The 23,391-nt window shown below is 44.0% G+C and overlaps 1 long non-coding RNA gene across 1 annotated transcript; it reads left to right on the forward strand.

Moving 5' to 3' along the window:
• The first annotated feature begins 1,807 nt into the window (after positions 1-1,807).
• Positions 1,808-22,125, forward strand: LOC137371695 (uncharacterized). Its single transcript, XR_010975272.1, has 4 exons — positions 1,808-2,550; positions 16,239-17,944; positions 19,687-19,706; positions 21,857-22,125. It is a non-coding gene; the product is annotated as an uncharacterized lncRNA (long non-coding RNA).
• The last annotated feature ends 1,266 nt before the right edge of the window (positions 22,126-23,391 follow it).

The raw sequence follows: 23,391 nt of genomic DNA on the forward strand, positions 1-23,391 counted from the left end.
AAGTTCCCTTGAGAAGGTGGTGGTGAGCCTTCTTTTTGAACCACTGTGTTCAAAACATACTCCCATTTTCATTCTACACTGCAACTTATCAAAAATCCCTTTATGACATACAGTACAAAAATAGTGCACAATACTGCTTAATCCAAAAATCAAAAAAAAATTGGAGTATGGTGGAAGAAAAAGTCAGGTGGCACAAGGGATGCAGACCACCTCCCAAGCTATGTATTAATAGGGGTTCCCCATCCCAAGCAGCAACCCACAGCCTTCCCATTCCCTGAATCACTGATACACCAATCCTACATTACCAGCCTCTGCTATCCAAGAGTTGGTGGTGATGTAGAGCTGGCTGTTATTAGCGTACATGTGGAACTTAACATCATGTATTCAGATGACACTACCAATGGGCAGCCTGTAGATGAGAAACAGGAACCGTCCAAGGATTAGATCCTTGAGGGACTCGAGATGTAAAGGTTTGGGATAGGATGAATTATAATTACAAGAGATTGTCTGGGTATGATTGAATATATAAGAAGGGAATGAATGAAGTGAAGTCATTCCCCACTCATTGCGCAGGAGGGGCATCGTGTGGACCATGTCAATGATTGCAGACAAGTCAAAGAAGGGCAATGCACCATGATCACAGAGGATGTTGTTTGATAACTTTGATTAAGGTATTTCAATGCTGTAGATTAAAGCTGATTGGAGAGACTCACATATAAAACTGTAGGAAAGATGGGCATGGATTTTGGAGGTGACAACACATTCAAGGACTTTGAAAGAAAAGGGAAAAATACAGATGGGGCACTTGTTTGCAAGAAGAGAGGGGTCAACAGTGATTTATTTGAGAGGGGTACTGTTGATGGATATTATGTAAGGGAGAGGACCAGTATCTGAAACGAGTGAACTATTTATCGTGACAGCGAGCACGGAAGTCAGGAAGGGAAGTTGGATGGTCAACATTTTAGCGCGAACCAGATCAAGGGAGCAGGAGGTGGATCACACAGGCAAGATGAGTTTCAAGAGGGTGGGTGGACATTGGAGAGAAAATAAAGAAAGCTACAGGAATAGGTCTTAGACAGCGAGGTTTGGTTTGGTGAGCAAAGGAAGGACAGTCCCTTTCCCTAAAGATTCAGATACTTCCTGTGGTGTGGGCCATGGATCCTGGGCGCCCTGTGATATCTGATCAAAATTGCCATTCTTAAAATGTGAACCTTGTCTGTGAGCTCCAGTAAGTTATTCTACCATGCGGAGCTTGACAGATAAGCTCAATTGTTTCTTTATCTGCTATCCACACATGCACAGTTTCCAGCAGGCACTATTGGATAGCAATCAGAGAAATCCTGACTGATTTATTTTCCCCTCCCTTGTCAGTCGTGCTGAATCTTAATAGTAGCACCCAACTGCTGCCCAGATGAGATTGGAAGAGATCAAGATTTTGCTCCAATCATGATTTTTTTTAATGTATTATTTAGAAAATTTAGTAATCACGTGAAAAAATATATTGCTTGGACGAAGATACAAAAATGATTTATTAATCATTTTATGCAGTTTTAAGCAAACATCGTTTCAGTATATAGGCGTTCAGTCTTGACCTTCACAATACTCTGATAGCGTAATGAAAATGTGGTTTGCACGGCACCCACAAGAGGAAACCTTTATCTTGGCATCAGTTCAAACTTAACCAAAATAACGGAATTTTGAAAGGTCAGGAAGAAAGATCATGCCCAGCCCTTCCGATTTCAAAGCCCTGGCACCTTTCTGGACATCTGCTAACAGGCATTTGACATCGCATTGAACCCAGCTGTAAACTGTACACCAGTTCAATTGGCTGCACTTGGATCTCAGAATAATTTAAGAATTTCGCCTGCATTTTATAAGCCAATGTATTATTTTACCTTTTAATGTAGAATTACTTTTTAACCATGTAACTGTTTTTTTATTTCTTTTGTATTAATGAATGTAGACCAGTTGTGGTGGAGTCCTGAGTCTGTCTCATGGTGGCAACATGGAGCATCGGCGTGCCGAGACCGATGATATCTAATGAATTGTATCGTGGGCTTGAAAACAAAAGGCAAGATGGTTTTGACAGTGCCTCGTTAGAATTGGCAAGGTCTGCAAAACTAATTAAATTGCAAAGCGCTAACATCTGGGAAGAGATCCAGGCCTTGCTTGTTCAGAGCTTTAAAAAAATGTCTGTCTGTACCAGGCTGAAGATTAATAACGGTGTTAGAGAAACTGTCTTTGTTATCTGAAGTCGTGGGCCTTGAAATTCCTACATGAAGCCTAAGCCTGTAGCCATATACTTTATTTTTCCAAAAGAACATTGAGGTAATTGCAGACTAATTGAAGGAGTTAAAAACAGGTTACACCTTATATGGAACAAGGCCATAGCCAAAAAAGGTATAAAGAAAGAGACCACAGGAGCACCTTTGCTGCAGTGGTTAGGGTGGTGTGGTCGGCTATCCGGAAGTCACGCACTAAAGATTCGTTGGCCGATTGACCACTGAGATGGATTCTGGCTCGAAGGGCTGCTAGGCAACAGATATTATCGTGAGTATGTACTATTGCTTAGTGGTGTAAGAAAGGTGTACCACATCTATTGGAACAATATCCAAGTTGTTGTGTGCCATTGATACCCAGAGTAAAGGCTAGGTAGAGGGTCTAACAATTTGTTTGAATAATATCTGCTTCATCACACTGGAAAAATCAAACCTAAGATTTTGTTTGTCAAACTCTTTTAAAATCCAAGGGCAGAATTTTAACTGCCAAAGCAAGGCGAGTTTGGGTGTGGCCAAGGGTTTAAATGGCTGAGAAATGCCAATGTATTGGAAACCCGACATGATCCCACCCACTTCTAGGTTTCATTGGGGCACATTCCAAAGCAAAAGAGAAACCCCCATAGAGATATCGGGTCAATCATTGAAATATTCAAATCATCATTTGAGTCTTCAACCCAGAATTCTCGCTATAAAAGTCAGCACACGGGTTTCCTGAGCTGTCTGGAACCCACTGGGGTTATCAAGGCAAGACATAGTGGGGAGTCATTGATCAATGAAATTGACAGGTTGGAAAACCTTTAAACAATGAAACTGCACAGCTGCTGTTTTGCCTATGGGAAAGGCATGTGCTCACAGCACTTGTTCTGGAGAGTGATTTCACTGCTTCACAGGTGATTTCCACATTTTTAGATGTCATTTTGTCTACCTTGGACATTACTCACATTGATCTGAACTTCTCTGCTGTCAGCCTTCACTGCAGCATGGGAGCTGCTTACACTGCCATAGCATGGACCACTAATGAGGAAAACCAGGAGCAACTACACTAACATCACCAGCAGCAGGGGAACAGCAACACCACCAAAACCAACAGCAGGAGGAGCATCAACAACAGCAACAACAGCAACAGAAGCCGCCTTCTCCATAGCCATATGCAACTCTATAGGACAGAGGGGATGGATACAGAGCTCTAGCTTGAAGGAGACAATAACCCCAGCACAGGGTATACAGGCACAGGCTCAGCTTCCTCCACATGAAGAAACAACAGTGCCTCAGGAGTCTCAGTCGTTCGTGACAGGTCGTTGCTGACATCTGCAGCCTAATGGAACAAGAGCACCTTCCAAGAGGATCAGGAGGGCACACATTGCCACTGGCCATCAAGGTCACCACATCCCTGAATATCTTCACCTCTGGCTTCTTCCAGGGATCTGCTGGCGACATCGGCAGGATTTCACAATCTTCTGCCCACAAGTGCATATCAGAGATTACCATGTTTGCCAAGGCCCCACTTATGTCCACTTTGACACTGATGTGGCCGATCAGATAGAGGGCTGACGGATTTGCTGGCTTCCCACAGGTAAAGAGAATCACTGAGTGCATTGAGTGTCATGTGGCAATCAAGACTCTCTCAGATCAGTCTGGAGTGTTTATCAATCAGTCGGAAGGGATTCCACTCCCTCAATGTTCAGCTCATTTGTGACCGCCAAAATGTTATCATGCATGTTTGCAAGATATCTTGCAAGCTGCCATCATTCATTCATTCTGCCACAGTCACATCTCCCATAGGTTTTCGCACCTCCAGACAAGAGCTACCCTCTGAGGACCTGGCTGATGACTCCTCTGAAGGGCCCTACCACTGATGCAGAGGAGAGGTCGAACAGCAGCCACATGACAATTGGGTTTCTGAAGATGCAATTGACGTGACTGGACGATCTGACAGCGCCTTTCAGTATGCCCCAGCAAGGGTCTCGAGAATGGCAATGGTCAGCTATGCCTTGCACAACATTGCACTGCAAAGAGGACTGGAGCTGCAGTAAGAGGAAGGTGCAGACCAATCAGCATCCTCTTCTGACAAGGGGAGGAAGAGCAGCTGCCAGAGGCCCGTGCTGGACTCATACAGGCATGCTTCAGATAAACTGCGTGCATGAAGCCATATAGCACAACAATGTTAAACGCTCTGCACCTCCCTCTCCCCCACACATAAAATCATACCCAGTCATAAATCCTTCCATCACATTCACACAGTTTTCTCATTCTTCACTCTGGTTATATCATTCTCCCAAAGGCTAATGTTCATTTGGATTTCAGTATGCAACAATGGAGATGGCAGGACACTGGAGAATTGAAACAAAGTGCTTGGTTCATTTTCAATTCCACCTACATAACAGCATTGATATTATTATTAACACCCAACTGAGTCCCTTAGTGCAACTAAGAAGTCTTCCTTTAATGCTTTCTATTACTCCTACATGGTGCTACTCATGTGGCTTCAGCAGAGCTGGCAGCAGGCTGCTTGTTCCCCTTCTCGGACAGATGAGATGTCCGTGGTGGACGTCCTCTGGGTTATGGAGCCTGTGAGGACACTGCCAAAGACTGCCCCACCTGCAACTGTGCAGGGGCAGACTCACTCATCAGGGTGAGAGAGAGCATGGAAGATGCTGTCTGAGGGGATGAGAAGTGGGAGTGCCTTGAGAAGAGTCCCCACTTCCATGTGTCCTTTCTCCATCTTCCTTCTCATGGCCCATCTGCACTTCTCAGCTACCCAAGAACCTGAGAGCACTTTGCTGTTCTTCAGTGAGGCACTGAATGGTCAAAACAAGGTTTTCCTCCATCTTGTTTAAAGTGGCAGACTGAGGGTGCAGGCCATTGGTTTGGGACAGCATACACTCGATTGCCTGCTGTGTCTGATTCTCCATGCAGCTGGCCACTCCTTCCATGGAGGCCGATATCAGCACAAACGCCTGCCACATCATGGAACTTATGGTAATGACGAACTCCTCCAATCTCTCTCCAAGAGTGCGCACTGCTGGAAATGCTGACAGAAGCACACACATTTCCTGTTGCTGCTTCACGATTTCCTATTCATGGATAACCCCTGAGACTCAGCATCTGCATCCAGCTGAGCAGAGCTTGGAGTGTCCTACGCCCTCAGACAGGGGCTCTCCACTGCTGTCCCTGTCTCCAACACCTACTTCTGTTCACATGTGATGTGTACCTCACCATGTGACAACATAGCGATCTTCACTGTAGTACCCACTGAGGTGTCTGTTTCTGTGCTGGTGAAGAGTATGCATGAGTCATGTGATGGTGCCCACTCAAAATGCGCATCTTCCTCTGAGGACTCCTCATCCTCCTCGGCCTTTTCTGCCTTAGCTCCTCCATCACTCTTGAAAGACCTGTGGGTGATCAAAGACATGAATTAGATCTGACATGTGTAAAAGGTTCAAAGTCTACATTATGCAGATCTTGAGATTTCAGTTAGTAGTGACAGCAATGCAACATAAGGACTGTTATGTGCCAAGTGGCAGTGTGAGATCTAATGCTGTTACCACATATTGGGTTACTCCCATCTCTCCATCGCCAACACCCATGGACAGTGCCACCTTGCCAAAATCCACAGCGGTCAATGCAGCAACAATTGCAACTGCACCATTGGTTCTCTGCCTCTCTCTGGAGTTGTGTACTCCCCTCTGATACAAGGAGAAAAAACAGCGAGGTATGAGCGTGAGAAGTGGAATGTGTGACAATGATAGAATGATAACATTTGTGGAGGTTGACCATGGGGGATGGGTTTGAGACAGTAGTAAGATGAAGTTGAGTGTAAGTGTTGTGTGTCCAGATGGAGATATGAGAAGCAGCCTGGAGAGCGAGGAATGAACGGAGTGTCAAGTTGTGTTGCTCTGAGGATTGCTGTGCAACAAAATGTTGGGGAAATCAGAGTCGTGGATAGCACCTGAAAGAGTATGCCACTCACCTTTGCTGCCCTTGTGAGGTCATTGAACCTCTTGTGGCACTGTATGCATGTTCTCAGGTCCACACCCCTGCTGCTGACCGCCTCAGAGACTTCCAGCCATGCCAGTTTAGTTTGCATGGCTGGCCTCTTCCTCCTGTCTGCTGGAAACAGCACGACTCTTCCGGACCCTCACATCTCCAGCATCACCTCCAGGGAAGAGTCAGAGAACAGGATGGGGGTTGGGGCTGGGGGGCGGATTTCCCACACCTTTGTTCCACCTTTCTTCCTGCAGCCTTCAGAAACAATGTTGGATGCTGCCATTCTGACCCCTGCTGGGGACCATTTAAATAAAGTCTTCGGGGCTAGATTTTATTCTCCCTCAGGCGCGGGGCTCAATGGCGGTGGGTCCTGAAAATGGCTTCGGATGAGGCCCACCATGGACCTCGACAACGGGTGGGCCAGGCCTGACCTTCGCAGTGGCAGCGAGGCTCCATGGCAGCACCCCCGCCACTGGGTGACAAGTCCACAATTTAAATATTCAAATCAATAAAATTAATAAATTTGCATGGACTTAGTGGCAATCTGCGGCATGGCAGCCGGCACTTCCGCACCTTCAAATCATCATCCGGAAAAATGCAGCACCACACGAGTGCGGAGAGAGGAGGAGGTAGGTTTGTTAGTGCAAGGGGTGGGGGAAACAGGGTCAAATATATTTAATGGGTGTAGGGGATGGTGGGAAGGGGTGAAACTTAAACTTTGTGCAGTTTGGGGGGGGAAAGGCCAGATATAAAAGGTATGTGTTTTAGGGTGGGGGGGGGAGGGCCAATAATTCATGTAATTGTTATGGGGGGGAGGTGAGAAAGGGGTGTTAGAAATGTATTTATTTAATTTTGGGGGGTAGGACTTTAAAAATTTAAATTGGGCCCTTTAAAAATGGCACCGGCGCCTGCGCACAGGCAGCTGACGCCATTGCCGGGGACGCACGGGAGAGCCACCATTTTTTGATCTCGCTGCCAGGATTGGCGGTGGACTCTTAAAATCCAGTCCGTGGAGTCATTACGGCACAGAAGGAGACCATTTGGCCCATTGCGTCTAAGCCAGCTCTCACTAGAGTAATCCAGTCAGTTCCATACCCCTGCTCTATCCCCGTAACCCTGCAAGTTTATTTTTTATTTAATTCATTCGTGGGATGTGGACATCACTGGCCAGGCCAGCATTTATTGTCCATCCCTAATTGCCCTTGAGAAGGTGGTGGTGAGCTGCCTTCTTGAACCGCTGCAGTCCATTTGGGGTAGGTATACTCACAGTGCTGTTAGGAAGGGAGTTCCAGGATTTTGACCCAGCGACAGTAAAGGAATGGCGATATAGTTCCAAGTCAGGATGGTATGTGACTTGGAGGGGAACTTGCTGGTGGTGGTGTTCCCATGTATTTGCTGCCCTTGTCCTTCTAGTTGGTAGAAGTCGCAGGTTTGGAAGGTGCTGCCTAAGGAACCTTGGTGCATTGCTGCAGTGCATTTTGTAGATGGTACACACTGCTGCCACTGTGAGTCGGTGATGAAGGGAGTGAAGGTTTGTAGATGGGGTGCCAATCAAGCGGGCTGCTTTGTCCTGGGATGGTGTCGAGCTTCTTGAGTGTTGTTGGAGCTGCACCCATCCAGGCAAGTGGAGAATATTCCATCACACTCATGACTTGCGCCTTGTAGATGGTGGACAGGCTTTGGGGAGTCAGGAGGTGAGTTAGTCGCCTCAGGATTCCTAGCCTCTGACCTGCTCTTGTAGCCACGGTATTTATATGGCTACTCCAGTTCAGTTTCTGGTCAATGGCAGCCCCTAGGATGTTGATAGTGGGGGATTCAGCGACGGTAATGCCGTTGAATGTCAAGGGGAGATGGTTATATTCTCTCTTGCTGGAGATGGTCATTGCCTGGCACTTGTGTGGCGCGAATGTTACTTGCCACTTATCAGCCCAAGCCTGGATATTGTCCAGGTCTTGCTGCATTTCTACATGGACTGCTTCAGTATCTGAGGAGTCACGAATGGTGCTGAACATTGTGCAATCATCAGCGAACATCCCCACTTCTGACCTTATGATTGAAGGAAGGTCATTGATGAAGCAGCTGAAGATGGTTGGGCCTAGGACACTACCCTGAGGAACTCCTGCAGTGATGTCCTGGAGCTCAGATGATTGACCTCCAACAACCACAACCATCCTCCTTTGAGCTAGATATGACTCCAGCCAGCGGAGTGTTTTCCCCCTGATTCCCATTGACCTCAAAGAGCTAGGGCTCTTTGATGCCATACCGGTGAAATGCTGCCTTGATGTCAAGGGCAGTCACTCTCACCTCACCTCTTGAGTTCAGCTCTTTTGTCCATGTTTGAACCAAGGCTGTAATGAGGTCAGGAGCTGAGTGGCCCTGGGGGAACCCAAACTGAGCGTCACTGAGCCGGGTACTTCTAAGCAAGTGCCGCTTGATGGCACTGTTGATGACACCGTCCATCACTTTACTGATGATTGAGAGTAGGCTGATGGGGCGGTAATCGGCCGGGTTGGACTTGTCCTGCTTTTTGTGTACAGGACATACCTGGGCAATTTTCCACATTGCAGGGTAGATGCCAGTGTTGTAGCTGTACTGGAACAGTGTGGCTAGGGGTGCGGCAAGTTTTGGAGCACAGGTCTTCAGTACTATTGCCGGAATATTGTCAGGGCCCATAGCGTTTGCAGTATCCAGTGCCTTCAGTCGTTTCTTGATATCACGTGGGGTGAATCGAATTGGCTGAAGTCTGGCATCTGTGATGCTGGGGACTTCAGGAGGAGGCCTTCAAGTATCCATCTAATTTTCTTTTGAAATCATTGAGCGTTTCTGCTTTCACCACCCTCATGGGCAGTGTGTTCCCGGTCATTACGAACCTGCTGAATACAAAAGTTCTTCCTCACATCCCACCATGCATCTCTTGCCCCAAATTTTAAATCTATGACCCCAATCCTTATCCCATTAGCTAATGGAAACAGTTTTTCTTTGTCTACCTTAACTAAACCTGTCATAATCTTGTACACCTCTATGAAATCTCTCCTCAATCCCCTTTCCTCCAAGGAGAACAACACCAGCTTCTCCAACCTAATCTTCTAGCTAAAATCTCACATCCCTTGAACCATTCTGGTAAATTTGCTCTGCATCCTGTCAAGGACCCTCACATCCTTCCTAAAGTGTGGTGACCAGAGCTGGATGCAATATCTATTCGTGGCCGAACTAGAGCTTTATAAAGGTTTGGCATAACCTTCCTGCTTTTGTACACAATACTGCAATTTATGAAACCAAACATCCCACATTCTTTGCTAACTACTCTCTCAATATATCCTGTCACCTTCAAAGGTCTATGCACGTGCACCTCCAGGTCCCTCCGTTCCTGCACGCTCTTTAGAACGGTCCCATTAAGTCAATGTTGCCTCTCCCTAACCCTTCTGGCAAAATGCATCACCTCACACTTCTCTGTATTAAATTCTATTTGCCACTTGTCTGTCAAATCTGCTAGCCCATCTATGTCCTGTTGCAGACAATTTGTATCATCCTCACAGTTTGCCACACCTGCAAGTTTGATATCGCTGGCAAATTTTGAAATTTTACCCTGTTTTCTAATATCCAAATCAGTTACAAAGCAGTGATCCTAGCATTGAACCATGAGGAACCACTGTCTACCATCCTTCGGCATGAAAAATAATCATTTACCACGCCTCGCTGTTTTCTGTCTTTAAGCCAATAGAGTTCCTTCCATTGACAGCTGCGGATCGTCATCACACCCACATTTTGCGATTGGTTGGGAAACCTGGAAGCGGAATGCTAATGATTGGCTAAGTTAAAGAGTTGCTGAAACAATTGGGTTCCCAACCCGCTGCAAGTGGGTCAGTTCAAATTAAATTCCGCCTCAAATGTTCAAATTATGACCTTCATTTATATACTACCTTTAACAACAAAAAAATCTCAGGGTGCTTCAAAGAGACATTAGAAATAATTTGATACTGAGCAATTGAAGGAAATATTAGGAGGGATGACTAAAGCTTGGTCAAAGAAGTGGTTTCTAAGGATGGCCTTAAAGGAGGAGATGGAGCTGGAGAGGCAAAGATGTTTAGAGAGAAAATTCCACAGCATAGAGGGGAGGTGGCTGAAAGCAAAGCCACCAATAGCAGGGCAAAGGTGGGGAAATGGACAAGAGCCCAGAGTCAGAGAAAGAATGTTCTGGGGAGGAGGCATAAATGTAGTGGAGGAAGTTTGAGAGATATGAAAAAGTGCGACCATAAAGGGATGTAAGTATAAGGTTGAGAAATGAAAATTAAAGGGACTGGGTATGTTATAGAAGATTTGAAATTATTATTAAATATATATATATAATTTTTTGCTTTATACATCTATGAACTTTAAACACAGTCTATTTCTGACTTTCCAAATGTCTTTTAACAGAGTCTAGCGATTTGAATGAATTTAGTGGATAAAACAATGAACAATTCATAGAGTCAATTACAGCATAGCAGCAGACCATTTGGCCCATCAAGTCCATGCTGGCTATCCATGTAGCAATCCAGTCATCAGTGAGAATGGTGATTAAAAACCTCTACCTACCCATAGTGCAAATTAAAAAGTGCAAAGAACATCTTAAAACTATGTACAGCAGCTCGAATGTCGTTATTTCAGTCCAGTTTCTAATCCATAAATCCACACCATTGGTTGCAAACATCTTGATTTACAACAATGTCCCACTCCCCCGCACTATTTCCGTAGTCCAGCAAGTTTATTTCCTACTAGTGTCAATTCAATTTCCTTTTGAAATCATTAATTGTTTCTGCTTCCAGCATCCTCGTGGACAGTGAGTTCCAGGCCATTAAAACTCACTGTGTAAAAAAGTTATTCCTCACATTCCCCTTGTATCTCTTGCCCAAAACCTTAAACCTGTGTTCCCTAGTCCTTGTACCATGGAAACAATTTTTCCTTGTCTAACTTATCCAAGCCTGTCATAATCTTGTACACCACATCAAAATCTCCCTCAATCTCCTTTGCTCCAAGGAGAACAACCCCAGCTTTTCCAACCTAATTTTGTAACTAAAATTCCCCAGCCCTGGAACCATTCTGGTAAATCTCCTCTGCACCCTCTCAAGGACCAACAGATCCCTCCTAAAGTGTGGAGATCAGAACTAGATGCAATACTCCAATTGTGGACTAACCAGAGCTTTATAAAGGTTCATTATAACTTCTTTGCTTTTGTACTCAATGCCACTATTTATGAAGCCCAAGACCCCACATGCTGTGCTGACTACCCTCTCAATATGTCCTGCCACCATCAAATATCGATGCACATGCATCCCCAAGTCCCTCTGTTCCTGCACACTTGTTACTACTGTACCATTAAGTCTATATTGCCTCAATATTTCCTTGCATCATTCCACACTTGTCTGTATTAAATTTCATCTGCCACTGTCTGCCCATTCTTCTCGCCTATCTATGTCCTGTTGCAGATAGTTCACATCATCCTCACTGCTTGCTGCACCTCCAAGTTTGGTATCATCAACAAATGTCGAAATTCTACTCTGTATTCCAAGATCCAAGTCATTTATATATAGCAAAATAAGCAGTGGTCCTAGCGCTGACCCTTGGACAACACCATTGTTTACCCTTTTCATGGCTCACTGTTTGCTGTCCTTACGCCATTTTTAAAAAATCTAATTGGACACTGACCCTCCGATTCCATAAGCCTCAATTTTGTTAAGCAGCCTTTTATGTGGAATTTTAGCAAATGCTTTCTTAAAATCCGTATAGACAACATCCACCACATTACCTTCATCAACCTTCTCTGTTACTTCATCAAAAATTCAATTAGATTAATCAAGCATGATCTGCCTTTTACAAATCTGTGCTGGCTATCTTTACTTAACTCGAGCCTCTCCACATGCCTGTTGATTTTTTCCCTGATTATTGTTTCTAAAACCTTACCACTCCACTAATGTTAAACTAACTGGCCTGTAGTTGCTAAGATTTCCTTACACCCTTTCTTGAATAATGGTGTCACATTTACCACTTTCCAATCCTCTGGCACCTCCTCCATATCTAGGGAAGATTCAAAGATTATGGCAAGCCCATCCATTATCTACAGCCCCACTCCCTTTAGCAATCTGGGATGCAAGCCATCCAAACCAGGTGACTTATCTACTCTAAGCAAAGCCAGTATTTCCAGTACTCCTCCCTCTCAATTTTTACCCTATCTATGGCCTCTGCTCTCTCCGCTTCTATTCTTCCTTAATAAACACCAATACAAAGTACTCATTAAGTATTCTATCCTTGCCCTGTGCCTCTAAACGTATATTACCTTCTTTGTCCCTAATAGGCCCCATTCCAGTTCTAACTACCCACTTACTATTTACATGCCGGTAGAAGATATGTGGGGTCCCTTTTATGTTGACTGCCATTCTATTTTCATATTCTCTCTTTGTCAGTCTTATTTCCCTCTTCACCTCCCCTTTCAACTTACTGTATTTGTAATTCACCTGACATGCATCATGCATTCTTTTTTATTTCATCATAATCTCTTTCTCCCTGGTATTCCAGGAGGTCCTGTTTTTGGTTCCCCTACCTTTCCTACCCTTGTTGGAATGTACCCAGCTTGTACCTGAAGCATCTGTTTGTGTATTCGGCCATCTTAGTAGTTAACCTGGAAAGCTCGCCTTTCCGCCTTCAATGTCTGGTAATCAAAAGTCCATTGTAGATTAAATTGGAGCAGGGAATAGCTCCTTTGTCCTTTGAAGTACTTGTCTGTTGATATGCTAATGTCGCTTTCCAGCCAAATTCTCCAATTGTTTTTTAAAGCAAGTTCTTTCTTCACCAACAATAGTTTAAAATCAATGTTCATGTGGCAAAATAAATTTTCCTCATTCTTGGCAGGTGGGGCTTGCCTGACATAAGCCAAATTTCCATTATTGCCACTACATCATATTCCCATACTACTATTTGTATTTGTAGCTCACCAATGTTATTCACCACTTAGTACATTTCCATACATGCATTGTAATCCTGTCTTTGCATTCTGTGTGGCCCTTTTCAGTCCACTCCCATCTACTACGCAACTACTCCCTTCTCCAGTACTGTCCAACACTCCCACAAAATGCACCTTATTCCTTTTTTCTACTTCTATATGCTGGTGCCCATCTCCCTGTCAGTTTAGTTTAAACACTCCCCAACCGCACTAGTGCACCTCCTCATGAGGACATTGGTCCCAGCACATTTGAGGTGCAACCCTCCCTTTTGAGTAGGTGACTTCTGCCACAGAACTGGTCCCAATCCACCAAGAATCTGAAGCCCTCCCTCCTGCACCATGTTTCAAATCACGCATTGATCCTCCCTAGCTTCCTATTTCTACTTTCACTAGGCACATGGCACTGGGAGTAATCCAAAGATTACTACTTTCGAAGTCCTACTCTTTAACTTCGTCCCTAGCTCCTGAATTTTTTTTAATCATTCGTGGAATGTCGGCATCACTGGCTAGGCCAGCATTTATTGCCCATTCCTAATTGCCCTTGAGAAGGTGATGGTGAGTTACTTTCTTGAACTGCTGCATTCCTTGGGGTTCCACCAACAGTGCTGTTAGGAAGGGAGTTCCAGGATTTTGACCCAGCGACAGTGAAGGAACAGCGATATAGTTCCAAGTCAGGATGGTGTGTGGCTTGGAGGAGAACTTGCAGGTGGTGGTGTTCCAATGCATCTGCTGCCCTTGTCCTTCTAGGTGGTATAGGTCGTAGACTTGGAAGGGGCTGTCGAAGAAGCCTTTGTCAGTTGCTGCAGTGCATCTTGTAGATGGTACACACTGCTGCTAGTGTGCATCTGTGCTGGAGGAGGTGAATGTTGAAGGTGGTGGATGGGGTGCCAATCAAATGGGCTGCTTTGTCTTGGATGGTGTTAAGCTTATTGAGTGCTGTTGGAGCTGCACCCATCCAGGCAAGTGTTCCATCACACTCCTGACTTGTGCCTTCGAAATGGTGGGCAGGCACTGGGGAGACAGAAGGTGAGTTACTTGGCACAGAATTCCCACCCTCTGATCTGTTCTTGTAGCCACAGCATTTATGTGGCTGGTCCAGTTCAGTTTCTGGTTAATGGTGACTCCCGAAGATGTTGATAGTGGTGAATTCAGTGATGGCAATGCCATTGAACATCAAAGGGAGATGGTTAGATTCTCTCTTGTTTGAGATGGTTATTTCCTGGCACTTGTGTGGCACGAATGTTACTTGCCACTTATCAGCCCGAACCTGGATGTTGTCCAGGTCTTGCTGCATATGGACGTAGGCTGCTTCAATATCTGAGGAGTCGCGAATGATGCTGAACATTATGCAATCATCAGCGAACATCCCCACTTCTGACATGATGGAGGGAAGGTCATTGATGAAGCAGCTGAAGATGGTTGAGCCTAGGACACTGCCCTGAAAAGCTCCTGCAGTGATGTCCTGGGCCTGAGATGATTGATCTCCAAGGGCAGTCACTCTCAGCTCACCTCTGGAGTTCAGCTCTTTTGTCAGGACCAAGGCTATAATGAGGTCAGGAGCTGAGTTGCCATGGCAGAACCCAAACTGAACATCTGTGAGCAGGTTATTACTGATAAATCTGACCGTGGGACCTCTTACCTGCCATTGTTATGTCGTTGATACCAAGATGTACCACAACTTTTGGCTCCTTCGCTTCCCTCTGCAGAATATCCTACACCCTCTCCCTGATGTTCTTTACCCTAGCACCAGGGAGGCAACACACCATGCGGGACTCATGAAAACGATTACCGAAATGCCTGGCTATCCCCCTGACTATGGAGTCTCCTATAACAACTGCACTTCAACACTTTGCTTCTCTCTCCTGTACAGTCCCTTGTCCATTGGTGTCATGGTCTGGACTGCACTCCTTCAGGGTATCAGCACTCTCAGAAGTCTCCAATGCTGAGTTTGAGAGTGGCACACACCCCAAAGACTCCTGCTCCTCCTTTTTCTTCCTAATATTCCAGATGGCCACCCACTAGTATCCCAAACTCCTACTGCTTGTGGGGTGACCACCTCCTGGAATGCACAATTCAGGAAACTCTCCTGCTCCCTAATGCTCTGCAGTTATCCCAGCTGCCCCTTAAGCTAGGAAATCCTGAGCTAGAGCTGAAGCAGTTCAAGGCACTTCCTACACACGTGGTCACCCAAGACACGTGAAGTGTCCAGGAGTTCCCACATGGCACAGGAATTGCAAGCAACAGGTCGCAGCGCCCATCCATGATCTAAAAAAAATTATTCCCTCTTTTAGAATCTGGTTGGTACTTTGTTTAAACTATTAATTTTAATTAATGCCTCTAGAGCTGCTCTGTCCTACTCACCTTATTAATTCACTCACTTTTATACTCACCCTGATTGAAGTTACTAATTTCCCAGTTCTTAATTTGAAAGACTACTCTAGTTTAGAGAGAGAAGAGAAATACTCACTAACCAATCACTTACCTGCTTTCCTGCGATGTCACACTTTGATTTTTTTCTAATTTTTCTTGGTTTCTTATCGCAGTGAACATAAGAGCATAAGAAATAGGAGCAGGAGTAGGCCATTCAGCCCCTCAAGCCTGCCCCGCCATTCAATAAGATCAAGGCTGATCTGTCACAGGCCTCAACCCCTCTTTCGGGCCTGCTCCGCATAACCCTCAACTCCCCGAGATTTCAAAAATCTATCTACTCCTCCTTAAATATATTTAGTGACCTAGCCTCCACAACTCTCTGAGGTAGAGAATTCCAGAGATTCACCACCCTCTGAGAGAAGAAATTCCTTTGCATTTCAGTTTTAAATGTGTGACCCCCTATTCTGTAACTATGTCCCCTAGTTTGAGATGCCCCCATCAGTGGAAACATATTCTCTCTCTCTCTCCACTGCTGCTTTATCCCTGCTGTGATCTCAGATCTTCTGTTCTTGCATTGTATTTTTATATCTTTTTTTAACAATTAATCTCCCAAATATCTTTGGCAGCGAGGCCTGGATAACATATGTCAGCCAAGAGCGACGTCTCAATTCATTCCATCTTCGCTGCCTCCGGAGAATACTTGGCATCAGGTGGCAGGACCGTATCTCCAACACAGAAGTCCTTGAGGCAGCCAACATCCCCAGCTTATACACACTACTGAGTCAGCGGCGCTTGAGATGACTTGGCCATGTGAGCCGCATGGAAGATGGCAGGATCCCCAAAGACACATTGTACAGCGAGCTCGCCACTGGTATCAGACCCACCGGCCGTCCATGTCTCCGCTTTAAAGACATCTGCAAACGCGACATGAAGTCCTGTGACATTGATCACAAGTCGTGGGAGTCAGTTGCCTGCGTTCGCCAGAGCTGGCGGGCAGCAATAAAGGCTAAAGTGTGGCGAGTCGAAGAGACTTCGCAGTTGGCAGGAAAAAAGACAGAGGCGCAAGGGGAGAGCCAACTGTGTAACAGCCCCGACAAACAAATTTTTCTGCAGCACCTGTGGAAGAGCCTGTCACTCTAGAATTGGCCTTTATAGCCACTCCAGGCGCTGCTTCACACACCACTGACCACCTCCAGGCGCTTACCCATTGTCTCTCGAGATAAGGAGGCCAAAGAAGAATCTCCCAAATATTTACTGTTAAAATATGCATTTATTCTACTATAGATTGATCAGTTTCTGTTGCATTTATTACATTCTGAATTACTTCCCATATTGTTATAAGTACAAGGGCTTTATGCCTCTAGTATTACAAGTTGACTTATCAGCAACACGGGCAGCCCTGAGACCAATGGGACGAAGGTCCAGAGCACAGGGATATAAGGGTCTAACTGTATTTTAAAGAGGACCCTGAAGTCTAGGAACCTTGGGAGGAAATCCTGGGACTCCTAGAACATTGAATAGGGATGATCTAGAAACAACAAAGCACACCATGGGATCTGGGTCCATTGAGAGAGACAGTCTGGGTTGGTGAGTATTGGTTAGGTATTAGGGTCTGAGAGATTTTGCTGAGAGTGGGGCACAGGAGCACCACAATATATGTGTTACAGGAACACATCTATGCAAACAACTAAGCTGTCAGGTGAATACTGAATAAGGTGTCGGACAAGCGTATGGTACATTATCAGGATACAAATGGATGAGGCACAAGATAAGAACTAGAATCAGAGGCCATCAGGTAGAAATGAGAAGCAGATTCTTGAGTCAATAGGTGATTACTAACTTCTCGCTCTAGTAACAAGAAAGAAATAAAATATAACACAGATGAGAATATAGTTAAATTATTAAAATAATCGCAATTGAGCTAATTTGCTTTTATATGATACTACAATAACAACTCAATATGGTTCAGTGACAGGCGATTCTGTGCAGTGTTGGTTATTTAGAAATAATTGACCATGCATAAATCCTGGATTGTTATCAGTAACGAAGCACAAGAAAATTTTGACTAATAAAGAAAGCTGTAGCAAACTAATGCCAATAGCTACAATTAGTAACAGGACAGACACCTCCCACTGTGTTGAGATATTTGGTTACCTGTTGGATAGGGACAAATTGTGGCAGAGGGATTGTTACGCGCTTTGGTCGTAGAAGACACATAAAGACATCGAGACACCATGTCGTCTTTCTCAGCATTGTAATCCAACAGATGTCAGTTTATGTAACACAATCAGATTCCATTGCTACATTGCTCATGAAAATGTATTTATTCCAGGTAACATGATTATTACAACTGTGTTTTGAAGCTTTAATGTTCTCAAGTGAATGCACACTCACGCGGGTATTTTGAAAAATCTTTCGAATAGTGTCCTGTACCCAATCTTTTTCTTAGATAACTGTTTTAAAACGAAGAAAATTGAATGTTGTCATCATATCAAATATGTCTGAGACTGTGCTGGACAGATGGACAGGAAATTCATTTTAAAAAGACAGAACTGTAGGAGAGGAAACCTTCAAAAGATTAAATTATCTATCTAGTATCTTAGGAATTTAGAAATATACTTAGTTTATCAACATCAACAGATATTGCTGTTAACTGGTTTTCCACTGCAGTTATCTTGATTGCTTTGAATTTGGTTTTTGAAAGTGCTGGTAAGACATGTTTTCAAGCATGAAGATCCTGTGACAGGTTTTGAACGTGTGATGAGAATAAATTACAGTTGGCAATGTTTCACCATTTCCAGGGACAGTGTATTTATTTATTTCAATATATAACCTCTGATATTGCAATTTTCCCTTTTTCCCTGTTCTGTCTGTCTCTGTCTCACATGGCAACATGGGGTGGGTATTGTGTATGTGTTGGGAGGGGAGAATGGTGCGGTTGCATTTCTTGTTTGCTTCTTGCAGTCAACTACTGCAGGGAGGAGATGATGTGTTGTCCAACTCCCACCCAACCCACCCCAAGCCCCCCAGTTTTCTGATACATCCCTGGAAGTCCTAGTGGGGGTAAGTACTCTTCCACAGTTCCCATAGGCAGCATTTCAAAGCCTCTATGAGGTAGGCCTGCACAGAGATGGCTGAGAGGCTCAGTGCCAGCAACATCACCTTGTGGAATGTAGAAGGGTGTTTAATGAACTCTCAAAGAACAGCAAGGGTGAGCAAAACCTCCTTCCGAACAGCACTGTGGATGTACCAACCCCACATGCACTGCAGCAGTTCAAGAAGGCGGCTCACCATCACCTTCTCAAGGGCAGTTAGGGATGGGAGATAAATGCTGGCCTAACCAGCGATGCCAATCCCATGAGCAAGTATAAAATACAAAAAAAACCTTTTCATTCCTCCACCTCTTCCAACACCACCCAAGAAGATGCTTCTTAGCCCCATCTCCAACACTCTCAACTATTACCTCCCCTCCTTCACACCCTTTACCATACAATAAAAAAGACATCTCTCTTGCTCAGTTCAAACTCGCTCATCTCCCCCTTTTCTCTCTTCACACCACACACTGGCACATTCTCTTCCCACATACTACCACTTGCAAAGCTACCAACAACCCTCACCAATTCTTACTCACTTCACATCATACACACTGCCCTTAACATTCAGCACCTCCTCCTCACCATTCCATCTTCTATACCCCTCAACACACCCACTACATGCACCAGGTCTATGCATGCTGACTTGCCTTCTCAACAGCCGCTCACTTCCACCTTTTCTTCCTGCAAGACAAGGCCACGCATAATACCAGGGAAACAGGCTAGGTGGAGGAGTCTCCAACATCATTAGTCTCACACAAGCAAAGCAAGAAACCCTGGACATCACTGGCCTAGGCATGGCTGTGAATGAGGAGAGGCTGGTGGTGTACCCAAGCAGAGTGTCTGCATATTATTTATATTCCCTCATTCAACTCAGCACAGATGTAGAAAGCTTAGCAGCTTCAACTTGCATTCTCCAGACTGGTATCTGATCATGTACAGCTTCTATCTCACATCCTAACTCTTTTCTCTTTCTTCTCAGGCATCTTCAACTCCAAGGAGGTAAGGATTGAAAACTATATTAAATAACAATGTAGAGTTTGTTGAAACAGCAGCTGATGTTTCCAACATTACAGAACCAGTTATGTGCTAATGAGGGGACAACCAAGTCCTTGGCTTATGGGTTTAGAGGCAAAAAGAGAGAATTGTTGGGAAATGGATTAGGATTGATGAAGGAGATCAAATAAGCCAGGGGACAGAGTCGTTCAGGTATTACTGGAACGTGAGAGGGGTAGGAGGGTAGTGGATAGGATTGTTGTTCGTCAAGGACAACAGATCGTGCCTGAATTTTGGAGCGAGATAAATATTAAGAGAAAATGAATAAAGGAAATCAGATGAGAGCGATTATAGAAAAAAAATGGAGGAACAAATAACTTTTTTTTTTAAAAACTAGTGAAATAGTAAATGATAAGACAATAAAATTGTTAAAAAGGAAAATGAAAAGGAATGAGACACATAAGTAATTTTCTAACAGGCAACTTTACTAAAAAAGTAAGACTTATGCTAAAAGTAAGATGTAGGAACTTAAAAATTTAATTTAATACATTTTTAAAAAATCTACTAGCTAGTGAAAAATGTGATATCTTGTTTCAGGATCATTTATAACCAAAGCTTTACAGTTGTACAAAGGAGACCTCACTTTAATTAAGGTGCTACATGGAAGAATGATAACTGCTTGATTGTTATGTCATTTCTTTTCAACACCATAGGAACATACAAATTAGGAGCAGGAGTAGGCCATTGACCCCTCAAACCTGCTGTGCCATTCAGTAAGACCGTTGCTGATCTGATTGTGGTCTTAAGTCCACTTTCCTGCCTGCCTCAATAACCCTTTACTTCCTTGTAGATCAAAAATCTGTCTAACTCAGCCTTCAATAGATTCAATGACCCAGCTTCCACTGGAGAATTCCAAAGATCAATGAATTTCTCCTCATCTCCATCTTAAATGGGAGTCCCGCCCCCATTGAAACTGTGCCCTCGAGCTCTAGATTCACCCACTAGGGGAAACATCCTCTCAGCATTCACCCTGTCCAGCCCCCTCAGAACTTATATGTTTCAACAAGATCACCTCTCATTCTTCTAAACTCCAATGAGTCTAGGCCCAACCTGCTCAACCTTTCCTCATAAGACAACCCATTCATCCCAGGAATCAACTTAGTGAACCTTCTCTGAACTGCCTCCAATTCAAGTATATCCCTCCTTGAATAAGGAGAACAAAACTGAATGCTGTACTCTAGATATAGTCTCACCATCGGCCTGTACAGTTGTAGCAGGACTTCCCCCACATTTATACTCCATCCCCCTTGCAATAAAGGCCAACATTCCATTTGCCTTCATAATTACATGCTGTACCTGCATGCTAACTTTTTGTGATATCTGTATGAGAACACCAAGAGCACTTTGTGCCAAAGCATTCTGCAGTCTCTCTCCATTTAAATAATATTCTGATTTTCTATTCTTCATACGAAAGTGGACAACCTCACATTTTCCCACATTATATGCCATCTACCAAATTTTTGCCCACTCACTGAACCTATATATATCCCTTTGCAGACACTTTGGGCTGGATTTTATGCACCCGTCACCGGGAGCAGTGGCGGGCAAAATAAATGGCGGCCCGCATGCGGGGGCTCTGTAAAATACTGGCCTTTGTGTCCTCATCACAACTTGCTTTCCTACCTATCTTTGTATTCTCAGTAAATTTGATTACATTATACTTGGTCCCCTCATCCAAGTCATTAATATAAATTATAACTAGTTGAAGCTCCAGCACTGATCCCTGTGACACAGCACTAGTTAAAGTTTGCCAACCTGGAAATGACTCATTATGCAGGCCCCCACCTGCCAAGAATGAGGCACATTAATTTCACCACATGGACATTAAACTTCAAATTGTTGCTGAGAAGAAAAGAGGGCCTATTACAAGGAATTGCCAGGCCCCTAGCCGGAAATACATTTTTGCATGCTAACAGACAGTGTTGGAACAAAATAACCAGTCCCTGCTCCCAATACACAGAATCGTGGTCAGACCAGTTTAGTCACATGACTAATTGGCTGTTGCATAGTTTTGAACTGAGAGTTTAAATTGGAGAAACAGTGTTTGAATACAGAAAGCTCCTGGCTCCTGTCTGCTCCTATCTCTTTCTCACCAGCTTTGGAATCCATTGGAGACACATGAACCTCAAGAGAGAAAAGTGTCCTAGAGCAAACAAGGTTTAAGAAGAATACTGGGCCCCAATGAAAAGAAAGAATTACCTACAAGCAAGGACTCTACAATGAGCTCAAAGAACGTATTAACGCTTCAGATATTGCCTCAAGCCTTACCTCTTTATTTTTTCTTCTGCTCTTTTCTGTCCCTATCTGCATGTGTGTATCGCGTATGCATGCTAGCAGGGCGTGTCATGTATCCGTAGGCGTTAACCGAATTATAGTTTAAGTTTTAATAAATTTCACCTTTCTTCTTTAAACCTAAGCAAGCCTGTTTGTGCTCATTTCTTTGCCGTTTGATTGGAAAGTGATGAACAAGGATTCACCAAGGGGGAGCTAAAAACACAGTGTGTTTAAAAATAAAACCCTGTTACAGTAAGCCCAGGTGAAGGCTGAAAGGGAACCCCTAGACCTCTTTCTCACCTGGTCGTAACACTGTGTTTCCCATTAGTTCGCCAGTTCTCTATCCATGCTAATATATTACCCCCAACACCATGAGCTCTTATCTTGTGCAGTAACTTTTTATGGCTCCTTATTGAATGCCTTTTGGAAATCCAAATACACTACATCTAGTGGTCCTTTATCTACCCTGCTCGTTACATTTTCAAAGAACTCTAATAAATTTGTCAAACATGATTTTCCTTTCACAAAAGCATGTTGACTCTGCTTGATTGTATTATGATATTCTAAATGTCCAGTTACTACTTCATTAATAATGAATTCTAACATTTCTCAATGACAGATGTTAGGTTAACTGGCCCTATAGTTTCCTGTTACTGTCTCCCTCCTTTCTTGAATAGAGGTGACACATTTTTGGTTTTCCAATCCGCTGGGACCTTCCCGAATCTAGGGAATTTTGGAAGATTACAGCCAATGTATGCACTATCTCTGCAGAAACTTCTTTTAAGACCCCAGGATGCAGGCCATCAGGTCTAGGGGACTTGTCAGCCTTTAGTCCCATCAGTTTTTCTAGTGCTTTTTCTCTAGCAATAGCGATTGTTTTAAGTTCCTCCCTCTCTTTTGCCTCGACTTTCTGCTATTCTTGGGCTATATTTGTGTCTTCTTCCATGAAGACAGGTACAAAATATTTATTCAAAGTTTCTGCTATTTCCTTATTTCCCATTATTAATTCCCCAATCTCATCCTCCATGGGAGCAATGTTTACTTTAGCTACTCTTTTCCTTTTTGCATACTTGTAGAAGCTTTTACTGTCTTTTAATATTTCTTGCTCGTTTACTTTCCTATTCTAATTTCTCCCCCTTTTTTTACGTCATCCTTTGCTGGTTTCAAAAAATTTCCCAATCTTCTTACCTACCGCTAATTGTCACAGCATTGTATGCTTTTTCTTTCAATTTGATACCATCCTTAACTTCCTTAGTTCACAGATGGTGCATCCTTCTCATAGAGCAGGGGTGTCCAACCTTTTCATGTGGGGGGCCACATTACAAGTTTTGTCCTAAATAGGGGGCCAGTGAGAAAT

This window comes from Heterodontus francisci, chromosome 7 (genome assembly GCF_036365525.1).
Source record: "Heterodontus francisci isolate sHetFra1 chromosome 7, sHetFra1.hap1, whole genome shotgun sequence".
Taxonomy (NCBI): Eukaryota; Metazoa; Chordata; class Chondrichthyes; order Heterodontiformes; family Heterodontidae; genus Heterodontus; species Heterodontus francisci.